At 41.4% G+C, this 16000-nt stretch overlaps 1 protein-coding gene across 4 annotated transcripts in view; it reads left to right on the top strand.

Moving 5' to 3' along the window:
* The first annotated feature begins 59 nt into the window (after window positions 1–59).
* The window catches only part of SCYL2 (SCY1 like pseudokinase 2), a 65213-nt gene continuing 49272 nt past the window's right edge, over window positions 60–16000 (top strand). For 2 of the 4 annotated variants that reach the window (XM_053584253.1, XM_053584252.1), the window contains exon 1: window positions 60–312. The gene's annotated coding sequence lies outside the window, so the exon portion shown is untranslated. Of the gene's footprint in view, window positions 723–16000 lie in introns of all 4 variants that reach the window. The other 2 variants (XM_053584254.1, XM_053584251.1) reach the window with 2 other exon arrangements.

Raw genomic sequence — 16000 nt, 5'->3', positions numbered from 1 at the left:
CCACCTGACGCTCAGGGGGCGGAGGGAAGTTCTGGCCCCGCCCCTTCCGAACCAGCCGGAAGTGACGTCATGCCCTAGCCGGCAGGTCTTTCGGTCTTCTTCCCCCTCCCTTACTCTCGGTCCCCAGTCCCTCCCCTCCCCTCCCCTCCCCTTCTCCGGCTCCTGGCTTTGCGGCCGCGGGGGCGGCGAAGGCTATGGAGTAAGGCGGCTGCGGCGGCCAAGCGCCAAGGCTGAGCTGGACTTGCCAGGCGGCGTTTAGGGGGGCGGAGGAACGAGCCCCAGCACCGCCCCTCCCTGGAAGAGAGGGAAGAGGTGAGTGAGCGGCGGTCAGCCCGAGCGGCCTCCCTCCCCGGCCGCGCTTCTGCCTGGGCTCCCGAGGCCGGCGGGGAGGGAACGGGGACCGAGCCGCTCCGGGGCTAGGCCTGCCGGGCTGCCTGGGCTGGCGACTGTTGCCTGGTGACGCGCCTGCCGGCTGCGGGCCGGGCCGGGCCGGGCCGGGCGGGGCGGGCGGAGGGGCCCGCGCTGAGCGGACCCGGGCGGGCGGCGAGCTCCGGGGAGGGATCCGAGAGGCCGGAGTCCCCCGAAGAGGCCTGGAGGTGACGAGAGCGCCGGAGCCGAGGCAGCTGCTGCAGGAAGAGCCCCTCTCGCCGGCTGGGAAGCTCGGATTTCCGTGCTGGAGATCTCGGTACCTTTTGGGAAATTGGACACTACCCTAGGACTGGGTGAGACAGCTGCCCTCAGTTCTGGCCTCCGGCTCCGGGAACCTTGGTCCCTAATCAGGGCCCTACCTCCCAGCGTCCTTCTCTGACAGTAGCTACAGTTCTGGAATGGAAGGTTATTGTGTGTGAGGTGGGTGGGGCAGGTGTTTGATAAAACTAAAATCCCCAGCTGGAGGCTTCTGCAGGCTTGTTTTTCGAAACCCGTTGAGACAGGAAGGTTTCCGGTAAAGCTTGCAAAAAGTTCTTGGGATCTGACTGAATATTTACCTGTGATCGGTAATGAAGGAGACCAGTATTATCGTATCTTCCCCTCTGGCAGGCTTGGTGAGAGCACAGGCTCAAGCTACTTAAAAGTGCTATGCCAGTAGCGACTTAATTGTAAGTTGCCAACTAGCTTTTTGTACATCAAACTAGGGAATTATTTCTGTGACGACAATCTTAAAAAGAATTGGATTCCGTGAGTGATTTTTCTACATAGCATGTCTCCGTTCTGGAAAACAAATAATTTAATGAAAACGCTCCAAACCTGCCTGTCACTGTAAAACCCAATCATGTTCTGGCAATGGCTTGAAAATCAGATGCTTCAAGATTCCTTTTGGATTTCGCAGGTTTTTTGTTGCTGTTTGGCTCCGTGTCTTATTCCTTGGCACAAATGTTACTATTTTAAAGTTTGAAAATGACTTACCAGCTGGGGGTATAAATTCTTGAGGCAACATTAAACTATAGTCATAAAGGATGCTTTTGGAGAGTGTGTAAAGGAAAGGAGCCTAATAAAAATAAGGGCCTTCATTCTATGTAGATCTACTTTGCCCACTTGCAGAAAACTGTTCTTTTTATGTCTATGAGAACCAGTAAAGTAAACACAGTTACACTTTACTTCCATATCCAGGAGTAAGTTTTGTACTAATCAACCCTGTAATTGGGAATAACTACTCATAGTCACGTATTTGAACTTTATGATATACCCCACCACGCTCCCACCCCAAGAAGAAAAATAGATAGCTCCCTTTATTGCATTTAACTCCATGGGTAATATCCCCATCCATCCCTTTCTATAGGAGTTGAAGTTTGACAGTTCCTTTCTCTCCTACCTCATACTCAGTCTCTCATGAGGTCCTCCTGAGTATCTCTTAAATCTGTCTACTCTTCGTTTTCTTTTCTATTTGAGACAGAGACTCACTATGTCATTCTGGGTAGAGTGCCATGGTGTCACATATCACAGCAACCTCAAACTCTTGGGCTCAAGAGATTCTCTTGCCTCAGCCTCCCAAGTAGCTGGGACTACAGGCGCCCGCCACAACGCCCGGCTATCTTTTTGTTGTAGTTGTCATTGTTCTTTAGCAGACCCGGGCCAGGTTTGAACCTGCCATCCCCCGTGTCTGTGGCCGGCGCCCTAACCACTGAGTTATGGATGCTAAGCCTATCTACTCTTAATTTTCAACAGTATTCTCTAGTCGTAGCCACTGTCCTCTGGACTGCAGTAGCAGCCTTAGTCTTCCTGCATCTACTATCGTCTGCTTCTGTAGTTTTCTACAGCAGACTGAGTAACTTTTTTTCAAAATGCAGATTGTGGAAAGACAAAGAGGTTATCTTTGTGTACAGTTAAGATCCTGAGTGGCTTCTCATTGTTTTTAAGATAAACTGAAATTGTTAACATGCCCCGCCAGCTGTGCATGGTTGAGCCTGTTTGCCTTCCAGCCTCATCTCCACTCTCTACCCAGTGCTTTCCAGCATTCTCTTTCTCCCCTACTCACCCTGCCCTCCTCTGTTTTCCTGCTTCAAGTACCTGGCTTTAGTTATGATACTTCCTCTACCTGGAAATGTTCTTCCTTTCCTTTTCATCCTGTCAAGACCTTTTGGTCATTCGGCGTAGACTTTCCAGAGTAGGATAGATTCCCCTGATTGTATGTTCTCAGGAAACCATTGCAGAGTTGCCATATTTATTAATACTTAATAAATTAATGGGATGTTCCTCCTCTCCTGATACTGCATACGTGTTTAATAAATGTTAAATGAACGAATTCATTTAATGCTTACTAAATGTGCCAGGAATTGTACTAAACATTTCACATCGTCATCAGCTTTAATCCTTACAAGAATCACTTCAGTTCTGGGTGGTTCTTCCCCTTTTTAATAGATTAGAAATAGTGATAGGGAAGCTAGTTGTTCAGCACAGCTCTAGTAAGTATTTAAACTCAGGTTTCCTTACTACTGAAGATTATGTGCTTAACCAAATAACTTAGTTCTCACACTTTGCTGTGCATCAGAATCACCTAGGATACAAACTTGATAATTGAATCTTTATAGATTTTTTTTTTAAGGCAAGCATGGAACAAAGGTTCTTTGAAGAAGAGAAAGTGTGAGGGCAAGATATAGGCTTACAGAGAAGACATGTTCTCCATAGATAGTGAACAGGTCTCTATTGCCAGGGGAAGTCAGCCTCTTCAGAGATTCTAATTCTGAGAGTTTGAGATAGTCAGTACATAGGTATTGTATATGGTCTTAACAAGGTATCCAGGTTATTTAAATGTTCACCAGAGTTTGGAAATCATTGTCTTAGACAGTATTTCAGTGCTTTATGAGTTTTTTTACCCATTGTACTATACGGTAGTTGAGATTTCATATTTTTTATTATTTATTTTTTATTAAATCATAGCTGTGTACAATAATGCAATCATGAGGTACAAGGTGCTGATTTTATATACAGTTGAGATTTTATATTTTTTTAAATCAAGGAAGAACTGTAGACCTAAAGAGGTGACCTTAGTGGTCATTTAATTCAGTTTCCTACCCAGTGATTCCTCCTCCCCCTTCTCTAACTGGAAAGCTGGAAGGATGAGACACGGCAGCCCCTCTATTACTGCTTTTTCTTTTTTAACTTATGATTTTGAGAATTATCTTGTTCGTAAAAATTATACCACAATAATTACATGGGTTGAAAGTGCTTTCAAAGGATCTGGATATAGCCTTCCCTCAGATCATACTGTTTAAATTTTACTAATTTGAAATTTGAATATTAATTCTATGTTGCCTTATAATTTCTTACGTTGCTTTTTAAATCTTATTTTACAGTGGTCTTAAATTTGTAACCAGTGACAAAACTGAATGTTTTACTTTTTTTTTTTTTTTTTTTTTTGAGACAGAGTTTCACTCTGTTGCCCTGGGTAGAGTGCCATGGAGTCATCATAGCTCACAGCAACCTCAAACTCCTTGGCTCAAGTGATCCCCTTGCCTCTTCCTCCCAAGTAGCTGAGACTACAAGTGGACACTACCATGCCTGGCTAATTTTTCTATTTTTCATAGAAGCAGGGTCTCACTCTTGCTCAAGCTGGTCTTCAACTCCTAGGCTCAAGTGATCCTCCTTCCTGGGCCTCCCAAAAGGCTAGGAAACAGGCATGAGCCACGTTGCCTGTTCCTTTTTGTGTTTTTATTTATTTATTTATTTATTTATTTGAGATAGTCTTAAGCTGTCGCCCTGGGTAGAGTACCATGGTGTCATAGCTGTTGGCAACCTCCAACTCTTCGGCTTAAGTGATTCTCTTGCCTCAGGCTCCCACATAGCTGGAGACTACAGGTGCCTGCCACCATGCCTGGCTATTATTTTTATATATATATATATATATATATTTATATATATATAAAATATATATATATATTTATATATATAAAATATATATATATATTTATATATATAAAATATATATATATATTTATATATATATAAAATATATATATATATTTATATATATATAAAATATATATATATATATATATATTTTTTTTTTTTTTTTGTAGAGACAGAGTCTCACTTTATGGCCCTCGGTAGAGTGCCATGGCCTCACCCAGCTCACAGCAACCTCCAACTCCTGGGCCCAAGCGATTCTCTTGCCTCAGCCTCCTGAGTAGCTGGGACTACAGGCACCTGCCACAACGCCCGGCTATTTTTTGGTTGCAGTTTTGGCCGGGGCCGGGTTTGAACCCACCACCCGCGGTATATGGGGCCAGCACCCTACCGACTGAGCCACAGGTGCCGCCCTATGTGTTTGTTTTTTAAATGTGACTTTTTAGGCTGGGTGCAGTGGCTCACACCTGAGCCCAAGAGTTCAGACTGCAGCAAGAGCTATGATTGTGCCACTGTACTCTGACATGGCAACAGAGCCAGAACCTGTCTCTCTTGTTTTTTATTTTTGAGACAGCCTCAAGCTGTTGTCCTGGATAGAGTGCTGTGGCATCACACTTGCAGCAACCTCCAACTCTTGGGCTCAAGCGGATCTCCTGCCTCCACCCCCCAAGTAGCTGGGACCACAGGCACCTGCCACAACACCCGGCTATTTTTTGGTTGCAGCCATCATTGTTGTTTGGCTGGCCTGGGCTGGATTCGAACCCACCAACTCAGGTGTATGTGGCTGGCGCCTTAGCCGCTTGAGCCACAGGCACAGCCCAGACCCTGTCTCTTAACAACAACAACAAAAAAAATCAAGATTGTCTTCTGCGGCTAGGCGCCTGTGGCTCAAGTGGCTAAGGCCCCAGCCACATACACCTGAACTGGTGGGTTCGAATCCAGCCCGGGCCCGCCAAACAACAATGATGGCTGCAACCAAAAAATAGCCAGGCACTGTGGCGGGTGCCTGTAGTCCCAGCTACTTGGGAGGCGGAGGCAGGAGAATCACTTGAGCCCAGGAGTTGGAGGATGCTGTGAGCTGTGATGCCACGGCTCTCTACCCAGGGTGACAGCTTTGAGGCTCTGTCTGAAAAAAAAAAAAAAGATTGTCTTCTGTAAGGTATCTATTTTGGCTCAATTGTATCTAATAATTAGATACTTTCTGTGGTTGTGAAGATTATACTCAGTATTATCTTTGTTCTGAATAAGATTAAACATGACTTATGTATAGGCCACAGAACAGTATAAATCATTTTTTGAAAACTTTCTTTTTTGGTTTGATCCCCATAGCACAGTGGTTGCGGCGCTAATTATAGCTCCAGTTACGGCGCCTAGGCTGGCAGGTTCCAGCCTGGCCCGGGCCAGCTTAACAGTGACAACTGTAACAAGAAAAGAGCGGGGCATTGTGGCAGGCATCTGTAGTCCCAGCTACTTGGGAGGTTGAGGCAAGAGAATCACTTAAGCCCAAGAGTTGGAGGTTGCTGTGAGCTATAACACCATGGCACTCTACCGAGGGCAACATAGTGAGACTCTGTCTCAAAAAAACAAACCAAAAAAACCCCAAATCTTTCTAAAACTTTTAGTTATCTCTTGAGTGCTCCCACAAAAATATATATCCTAAGGTATCTTTGTTTAGATATGAACAGATAAGTACAACTTACTTGTAGGAGTATGGTAACAAGACTTTCCCCCCAGATTTTGTGAAGCATTAACCAAAAGTATTTCATGTCATGGGAATGTAATTATACGAATTACAAAAATTCATTTGATAACTATGTAAGTGGTTATATAAATGGTATTCTTTAATTTTTAGTTATTTACATACCTGTAAAGCCCATTGTGCCTTTTTATAGGACGAAACAAACTACTTTGAATCTATTTGTATTTGTTTATATTGTTACTCTTTGTAGTGAATTTATTATTTGGTGTTTATTTACTCTCTGCTAGGTGCCGTGAGAGTGAAACTTATTAAATGTTGGTTGTATTGTGATTAGAGTAACCTTTTTATTTGCATTGTGGTATTTTCAACAAAAACGTGGGCAAATTCTGCTTTTTGATATTTTATTCTTGGAGAAGGGACTCTTTTTGCAATTGTGTTATTTGAAAATACAGGAATTTTTTCAGCATAAGTATAATTTTACCTGTTATATTCCTGCTGTATCTTGAGTTCATGAGCAGGCAGAATTGAAAGAACTGCCAGTTCCTTTCAGCTACTTGCCGTTAGGAGCTGTAACACTCCACCCACTTTTGGCCAGGTGCAGGTAAAATCTAGTATTACAACAGATTCTGAAAGCCAGAGGATGCCTGAGCCAGATGGGAGAGACCTACCTACAATCTGGTGATCGTACTGAAGCTACCCCAAGTCTTACTTTGGCTGAGTTTTAGGAGGCAAGATGGTTACATGTCAAATGGAGTCTACTAAATGGTGTATAAGGACAAAACATCTTAAATGAAAGGCATTTCTGTCATTTATAACTTTGTGTTTGAAAAAAATAGGTTTATTTCTTCATTGATCAAGTGAAAATTCGAAAAAGTATCATTTTAGAAGAAGATATTTGGTTTCTTACATGTCATATGGCTATGCTAATAATTCAGAGTCTCATTTAAGTTTAGGTCTTATTTTATAGGCTCATTGAGATCATTCTGTCCTTGGCCTTCTGTTATTCTCATAATATTCTTGGGTCTCCTTGAGTGACCTTTCTCAAGACTAACATTTTGCTATCCTGACTCATGGTGCCCCAAGTTTTACCTTCCATCTAGACTTTTTTTTCCTAAGTTTTTGGCTTGTATATCTAAAAACTACTAGTTATTGTCCTATGAGTGTCATTCAGGCAGCTCAAGTTCTACATGTCCGAAATAGAGTTCTTCTTCCTACAGAATAGTTGTCCTCTACCTGTCCTGCCTTGGTAAAAGGCTTCGTCCTCCACCTGGACTCTAAACTTGGAGGGGGCTAGGAGTGGTATTCTTTTCCTTTAATTGGATATAAATTCTCTTAGTTCTTATACTTATTTCTTAATCTTTCCTTTCTTCTTCCTCACTACTATTTCCTTAAATCAGCAACCTCACCTTCGTCTTAAAATTTTTTTTAAATCTATTTAAAATGTGGACTATAATATGTAAAGGTGTATAACATAGTATAATATGTAAATATAAACATGCATTTAGCATCTTTGAAACACCCTCTCTACCTACACCCTCTTTCCTATCTTCATTGTCTTGCTTTGTGTACATTCTGAATGTGTACATTCTCAATTCTTTGTGTGTGTGTGTGCGCACGTGCGTCTCACTCCTGAACTACCAGATGAAGTTGTCTTCAGTCCTGCCATATTCCTTATTTCTGCCAGAAGTATGTCTTTCACTGCCCTTGGTGATCTAGTTTTTCTAGTCTCCTTGTCAAACTTTCTTTTTTTCCTCCAATTTTTTTTTTAAGACAGTTTTAGCTTTGTCACCCTCGGTGGAGTGCTGTGGTGTCATAGCTCACAGCAACCTCAAACTTCTGGGCTCAAGTGATCCTCTTGCCTCAGCCTCCCAAGCAGCTGGGGGTACAGGGGTCCACCACAACATCGGGTCTCACTCTTGCTCAGGCTGGTCTCGAACTCATGAGCTCAAGCAGTCCGCCTGCCTCAATCTCCCAGAGTGTCAGGGTTACCAGAATGAGCTACTGCACCTGCCCTTTTCCTCCACCTTTTTATATGAACTGCTTTGTTTTTACTTTATGTTTTTACACCTTCAATTATCCTGTTCTCTATCTACTTCACACCTCTGTCATTACCATTTTTGGGAAACAAGTTTCTGTACCTCTTGTTTTTGCTCCTGTTAACACTCTGTGGGTAAATGTTCTTAACATTTTATGACTCTGTAGCTAATGTTGTAGTTGTGTTACTTGTCTAGTTCTTCCTCCTTAGATGTTAAGAGCCTTCATAGCTTGTTTTTTTTTTTTTTTTAACCTACTCTTTAGTTTCTCATTTGATATCAAATACATGGTGGGTACTCAATAAGTATTATCACCAGATGAATTTCCATGTCTGTTTCTTGTGTGCACCAGTGTTGACTGTGTGGATGATGGAGAGGCATCTCACATTTGAATATCAACTCTAAAAATACCCTAGTTTTTATCCTGAATTATGTAGTTTTCAGATCACACTGTAATTTTCCTCTCCTCCATGTCTTGGTACATGGTAATCCTCCTGTCTCAAGTACTCCTTTGCCTTTTTTCCTAACTGCAAAACACTTTATTTTTGAGCACTTTGTTAATGCTCTGTTAACATGGTACATTCTTACCTCTAGTTAATTGCTATAACTCTTTGTAGGTTTGAGTCTGCTGTTGGACTGAGTCCCTAAAGAACAGAAATGTTTCCATTGACATCTGTATTCCCAGGGTATAACAAGGTGCATGGTATGTAATATGTAGCTAGTTAGAGGAATGGATATAGTTTTAAATAGGATTTTGTAATCCTACACCTTCCCATCAAAATCAACAGCAGATGTTCATAGAGAACAACTTGGCATAGCAAATAAATGTTTTCATAATGCCAATAACAACATTTTCTAACTGCTTACAAAAAATGCAGCATTAAATTAAAATGAGAAAGTAAATCTGTATTTCCATTTACAGACAGTTCAAATCTTTAGTAGAACAAAGTAGGCTACCTAAATTTACATAAATATAATTTAATTAATGGAGAAAATAAGATGCTAGCTACTTTAATCCAGTGATCTTCAACTGGTTTTGCTTGTGTATCAAATAATTTTGTGTGCCCCTTTGCATGTTTTTAAGTTGATGGCATCCAAAGGTTCCCCCCTGCCCCCTTGGTCAAGAATTTAGTTGGAAAGGATAAAATCTCTAGATGATTATATATTGTGATTGTGCTTTACTTCATCAAAACCTTAGAGTTTATGTTTATCATTTGAAATAAATGTGTTCCTATACATCTCTGTGACAACTATCTTCTTAACTGTAATTCTGTGATCAGATGGAGTCTTGCTATTAACATCTGGCCTAGAAGAAATAAAGTGCAACCTCCTTCAGTATTTCTCAAGAGACTTTCTCTCTGGGTTGATGCATTTTAAAACTGCATCCTTTGCCCTCTGTAAAGTTTTTTACACCTAGGGAAATGACCTGTAAATAATAAGCCTAGAATGGGCGGTGCCTGTGGCTCACTGGGTAGGGGTCCTGCCGCATATACCGAGGGTGGCGGGTTCAAACCCGGCCCCAGCCAAACTGCAACAAAAAATAGCTGGGCGTTGTGGCGGCGCCTGTAGTCCCAGCTACTCCAGAGGCTGAGGCAAGAGACTCTCCTAAGCCTGGAAGTTGGAGGTTGCTATGAGCTGTGTGACGCCATGACACTCTATTGAGGGCAGTAAAGTGAGACTCTGTCTCAAAAAAAAAAGAAAAAGCCTGGGATAGCAAAGAGAATTTTTTTTTTTTTTTGCCAAGTGGGAAAAAATTGTGTGAATAAAGAGAGGTGGTTAGGAAAATCTTCAGGACATAGATGTTCTGAGGCAAATCAATTTTAGGGGACATAGTATACATGTAAGATAAAGACTTAGAAAGTGATAGTGCTTTTTTGCCTTTTTTTTGTTCTCTGCACCCTTTGGACAATCTAGTGAAGTCTAGAGAAGTGGATCCCTTCCCAGAGTAGTATTTTAGAACCAGTTTGTCAATTTTTACACCAACCCTGCTGGGATTCTGGTTGGATTGCACCGAGTCTATTGATTGATGGGGAGGACTGACATTTTAATGATATTGAGTCTTTGGATTAATGATGACATGATTTTTCATTTATTTAGGTTTTCTTCATTTTTTTCTCAGCAATTTTTTGTTGTTTTCATTGTATAGATCTTTTTTTTTTTTCAATTGTGGTAACTACTTTATTGAAATGTAATTTACATACTGTATAATTTACTCATTCAATGTGTACAATATAATGCAGATGTACTTTTATTTATTTGTTGTTGCATTTTGGCCGGGGCCAGGTTTGAACCTACCACCCTCGGTATATGAGACCGGCACCCTACTCACTGAGCCACAGGCACTGCCCCATTGTATAGATCTTACATATCTTGTTAAGTTTATCCATAGATATTTCATGTCCTTGAAATGTCATTTTTAAAATTGTAATTTTCACTTGTGTATTTCTGATAAATAGAAATACAGTCTCTTAAAAATGTTTGTGATTTCTGCATCTTGCTAAATTCAGATGCTCTAGATTTTTTTTTTTTTTTTGTAGAGACAGAGTTTCACTTTATTGCCCTCGGTATAGTGCCGTGGCATCACACAGCTCACAGCAACCTCCAACTCCTGGGCCTAGGCGATTCTCCTGCCTCAGCCTCCCAAGTAGCTGGGACTACAGGCGCCCGCCACAACGCCCGGCTATTTTTTTTGTTGCAGTTTGGCCGGGGCCAGGTTTGAACCTGCCACCCTCGGCATATGGGGCCAGCGCCCTGCTCACTGAGCCACAGGCGCCGCCCTCTAGATTTTTTTTATAGATTTCTTCTATAAAATATTCTATGTATGTGGTCATGTCATTTGGGAATACAGAGTTTTACTTCTTCCTTCCCAATCAAAATGCCATTTATTTCATCTTGCTTTACTGCTTTAAGACCTCCACTGGAATATTGAATAGAGTAAAAGTGAATAGTTTTAGCTTAGGAAGAAAAGCAATTAATATTTCATCTTTAAATGTGATACTAGCTGTAGATATTCAAGGATGCCATTTATCAAGTTGAGGAAGTTCCTTTCTACTCTCAGTTAAGAGTTTTTATTGTAAATGGGTATTAAAGTTTGTAAAAAATTTTTCTCTGCTTTTACGGAGATGATTATACCAATTTTTTTCATTATTCAGTTAATGTGGTGAATTATATGGATTTGTTTTCAAATGTTAAGTGAACTTTGTACTCCTGAGGTGAAAATCAGGAGTTCAATCAAATTGGATTTGAAAAATCTTAAATCTTGGGCGGCGCCTGTGGCTCAGTGAGTAGGGCGCCGGCCCCATATGCCGAGGGTGGTGGGTTCAAACCCAGCCCCGGCCAAACTGCAACAGAAAAATAGCCGGGCGTTGTGGCGGGTGCCTGTAGTCCCAGCTGCTCGGGAGGCTGAGGCAGGAGAATCGCGTAAGCCCAAGAGTTAGAGGATGCTGTGAGCCGTGTGACACCACAGCACTCTACCCAAGGGCGGTACAGTGAGACTCTGTCTCTACAAAAAAAAAAAAAAAGAAAAATCTTAAATCTTATAAAGGATTTTTACATGTTAATAAGGAATATTGGTTTGCAGTTTTCTTGTTATCGCATTATTTGGTATTGGTGTCAGGGTAATTAATGCTGGCTGTAACATGAAATGGAAAGTATTCTAACATCCTGTATTTTTTGAAAGAGTTTGTATGGACTGGCCATTATTTCTTTCATAAATGTTTGATAATACTTTATTTATTTAGAATCTGTAGGATTAGAATCTGTAGAATTTTTTCTATTTCATTTTTGATACTGGTCCTTTGTGTCTTCCTTTACTTACTTATTTTCGAAGCACAGTCTTATTCTGTTGCCCAGCTGGAGTGCAGAGTTTAGTAATGCGGTCAGGTCACTGCCACCTAGAACTCCTGACCTCGAGCAAACCTCCTGTCTCAGCCTTTTGAGTAGGTAGGACTACAGGTGTGTGCCATCACATCTGGCTAATAAAGAAAATTTTTTTTGTAGAGATGGGGTCTCCCTGTGTTTTCCAGGCTTGAACTCCCGGCCTCAAGAGATCCCCCTGCCTAGGTCTCCCAGAGTGCTGGGATTACAGGGATGAGCCACCACACCTGGTCAGTTGTATCTTTTTATCATTTTGTCATTATTTTGTATTTATTATTTTGTTATATCTTTCTCTTGCAAATATTATAAATTATATAATGTTATATATATAGCTTTAAATAATTAGCCATCTTTTAAAGATATTATAACATGAGAATTTTTTTATATACCTACATAGTTTTTATTTTTCAGTGTCTTTCATTCCTTTCATAGATCCAGATTTGCATCTTTTTCCTTCTGCTTGAAGACTTTCTTTAATATTTTTTATAGTGATTATCTGTTGGCAACAACTTCTTTCAGACTTTATTTTTCCAAAAAAAGTCTTCATTTCATATTGATTTTTTTTTTTTTCTTGAAGAGATGAAGTCTTATTGTGTTGCTTAGTTTGGCCTTGAGCTCATAGGCTCAGATGATCCTCTCATCTTAGCCTTGCTAGTAGCTAGGACTGTGGCCATGGGCCAGTATGCCCAGCTTTATTTGGAAAATTTTCTCCCCTTGCCTATAAAATTCTAGACTGACAATATCTTGTAGCAGTTTAAAGACCTTACTCAATCCCTTACATGCATAGTTTTTTTTTTTGTTTGTTTGTTTGTTTGTTTGTTTGTTTGTTTTTTAGAGATAGAGTCTCTGTTGCCCTGGGTAGAGCGTCATGACATCATAGCTCACAGCAACCTCAAACTATTGGGCTCAAGCAATACTCTTACCTCAGCCTCCCAGGTAGCTGGGACTACAGGTGCCCACTACAATGCCTGGCTATTTTTAGCTCTTGCTCTGGCTGATCTCGAACTTGTGAGCTCAAGCAGTCCAACTGCCTCAGCTTCCCAGAGTGCTGGGAGGCTTTTTTTGTTTGTTTTGTTTTAGACAGAGCATCTTTTTTTTTTTTTTTTTTGAGATAGAGTCTCAAGCTGTCGCCCTGGGTAGAGTGCTGTGCTGTCACAGCTTACAGTAACCTCCAACTCTTAGGCTTAAGCGATTCTCTTGCCTCAGCCTCCCAAATAGCTGGGACTACAGGTACCTGGGACTGCAGGCGCAGGCCACAATGTCCAGCTATTTCTTTGTTGTTGTTGTTGTTGCAGTTGTCATTGTTGTTTTGGCTGGCCCAAGCTGGGTTTGAATCTGCTAGCCTCCGTGTATGTGGCTGGCGCCCTACCCATTGAACTACTATGGGTGCTGCCAAGACAGAGTCTCATTCTGATATATGATGTTATATCTCGTAGCAATCTCAGCAGTCTCAGCAATCTGGGCTCAAGTGATGCTCTTGCCTCAGCCTCCCAATTAGCTGGGACTGGCACCTGCCACGGCACCCAACTAATTTTTCTATTTTTAGCTCTTTGGCTGGTCTCAAATTCCTGAGCTCAAGCAATCCACCTGCCTCAGTCTCCCAGAGGATTATAGGAGCGAGTCACCATGCCTGGGCTAACATGCATAGTTTTTAAATAAAATTCTGTATATTTTTAACTTAAAAACTTTTTTAGAGACAGGCTCTTGCTGTGTTGTCCAGCCTGGTCTCAAAGTCTTGGCCTCAAACAATCCTCCTGCCTCAGCCTCTCAAAGTGTTATAGGTGTGAGGGATTATAGGTGTGAGCCACTTTGCCTGTTATATTTGAGAGATTTTGTTTTCTATTTCTTGAGTTTTCATTTGGATCTTTCTTATCTTCCATTTTCTTATTGTGTTCATGTGTTCCTTTGACTATTTGGACAGATGACAGCTTTTTAATATCTTTGTGTGCTAATTCTATAATTTTACCATTTTATAATCTATTTTACATTGATTTTTCATTTAAGTCACATTTTCTTCTTGGTATGTCTGATAATTGTTTGTATGCTGAATATTGCGAATGTTATTCTTTAGTATCTATTTTTGTGTGTGTGTCTTCTTGAGTATTGGGTTTTTTTCTGGTAAGCAGTTTAGTAGTTTATGATTAGTTCGGGCATTTGAAAATTGCTTTCAGTTTGTTATAGCAGGTTTAGATTAGCATTTTAGCAATTGACAAAGTGTGAAGGGGATCCCTATGCTCTTTTTCAGCATAACTTCCTTCACTTTGAAATTGTATCCCAGAACTTCCAGCCACTTCAGCATTCCAGAATTCTGCTTTGTCCTTTAGTTCTCCAGCTGAGCTAGATGGCTGCTTTGAACTGTACTCTTTGCTCTTTGCTCTGTGGTTTGGAACATGCTTTAGGCAGAATGCTGGGGCAGTCCTAGGGTTCACCTTGTTTTCTTTTTTGGTATTGTTTCAGAATATTATGGGGGGCGGGTTATACACACGTTTTGGTTATATAATTTGCTTTTGTACATTTTAAGTCAAAGGTGTAGGTGTGCCCTTCTCCCAGAAAGTATGCTTTGTACCTGTTAGGTGAGGATTTACCTATCCCCCTCAGCTCCCCTCCCACCTACTTGATTTCCTTGACTTTTACTTTCACGTGTGCACATGCTGTTGGTCAAATGGTGTGAATTTAGTGTTGAGTACATGCGCTGTTTTTCCATTTTACCATAATTCGCTTAGAAGAATGGTCTCCAATTTTCATCCAGGTTGTTATAAAAGATATTAGGTCACCATTCTTTTTCCATGGCTAAGGAGTATTCCACAGTATACATACATTACATTTTATTAATCCATTCATGTATTGATGGGCACTTGGGTTGTTTCTACGTCTTTGTGATTGTGAACTGTGCTGCTGGCTGGGTGCAGTGGCTGAAACCTATAATCCTAGCACTCTGGGAGGCTGAGGCAGGTGGTTGCTTGAGCATACAAGTTCGAGACCAGCCTGAGCAAGAACAAAACCCTGTCTCTACTAAAAATATAGAAACCAGCTGGATGTGGTGGCACACGCCTGTGGTGCCAGCTGCTTAGGAGGCTGAGGCAAGAGGATCTCTTGAGCCCAAAGAGTTTGAGGTTGCTATGAGCTGTGATGTCATAGCAGTCTACCCAGGACAACAGAGGGGGACTGTCTCCCCCCCACCCCCGCCAAAAAAAAGGTGCTGCTATAAACATTAGAGTGCCAGTGTCTTTTTTATAAAATGTGTTTTTTTTCTTTTGGGTAAATACTTAATACTGGGATTGCTGGATCAAATGCTGGGTCTACTTTTAGTTCTTTGAAGCATCTTCCTATTATTTTCCATAGAAATTGTACTAGTTTGTAGTCTCACCAACAGTGTAAGAGTGTTTCTTTCTCTCTACATCCTCACCAGCATCTATTGCTTTGGCATTTTTTCTTTTTTGAGACAGAGTCTCAAGCCTTCGCCCAGGGTAGAGTGCCCTGGTGTCACATTTCACAGCAACCTCCAACTCCTGGGCTTAAGCGATTCTCTTGCCTCAGCCTCCCAAGTAGCTGGGACTATAGGCACCTGCCGCAATGCCCGACTATTTTTTGTTGCAGTTGTGATTGTTTAGCTGGCCTGGGCCAGGTTTGAATCCGCCAGCCTCAGTGTATGTGGCTTGCGCAGTAACTACTGTGCTACGTGGGGTGTGGGGTGTGGAGCCTGCTTGGGAATTTTTGATATGCGCCATTCTCACTGGAGTTAGGTGAAATCTCAGTGTGTTTTTGATTTGCATTTCCCTGATGATTAGAGGTGTCGAGCCTTTTAAAAAGTGTTGGCCATTAGTCTAATCTTCATTTGTAAGGTTTTTCTTCTTGTCTTTTGCCCACTTTTTAATGGAGTTTTTGTTGTAGATTCTAGTTATCAGCCCTTTGATGTACAGCAGATATTTTCTCCCATTCTGTAGATTGTCTGCTCTATTGGTTGTGTCCTTGGCTGCACAGAAACTTTTGTTTTTGAAGGCTAGTCAAGTGAAGCATTGGGAATGGAGAAGGAACAAAGGAATCTGTAACT

The sequence above is a fragment of the Nycticebus coucang genome, chromosome 3, assembly GCF_027406575.1.
Source record: "Nycticebus coucang isolate mNycCou1 chromosome 3, mNycCou1.pri, whole genome shotgun sequence".
NCBI classification, from domain to species: Eukaryota; Metazoa; Chordata; class Mammalia; order Primates; family Lorisidae; genus Nycticebus; species Nycticebus coucang.
Note: the sequence above shows the minus strand (reverse complement) of the source record. Positions and strands in the feature narration are given on the sequence as shown.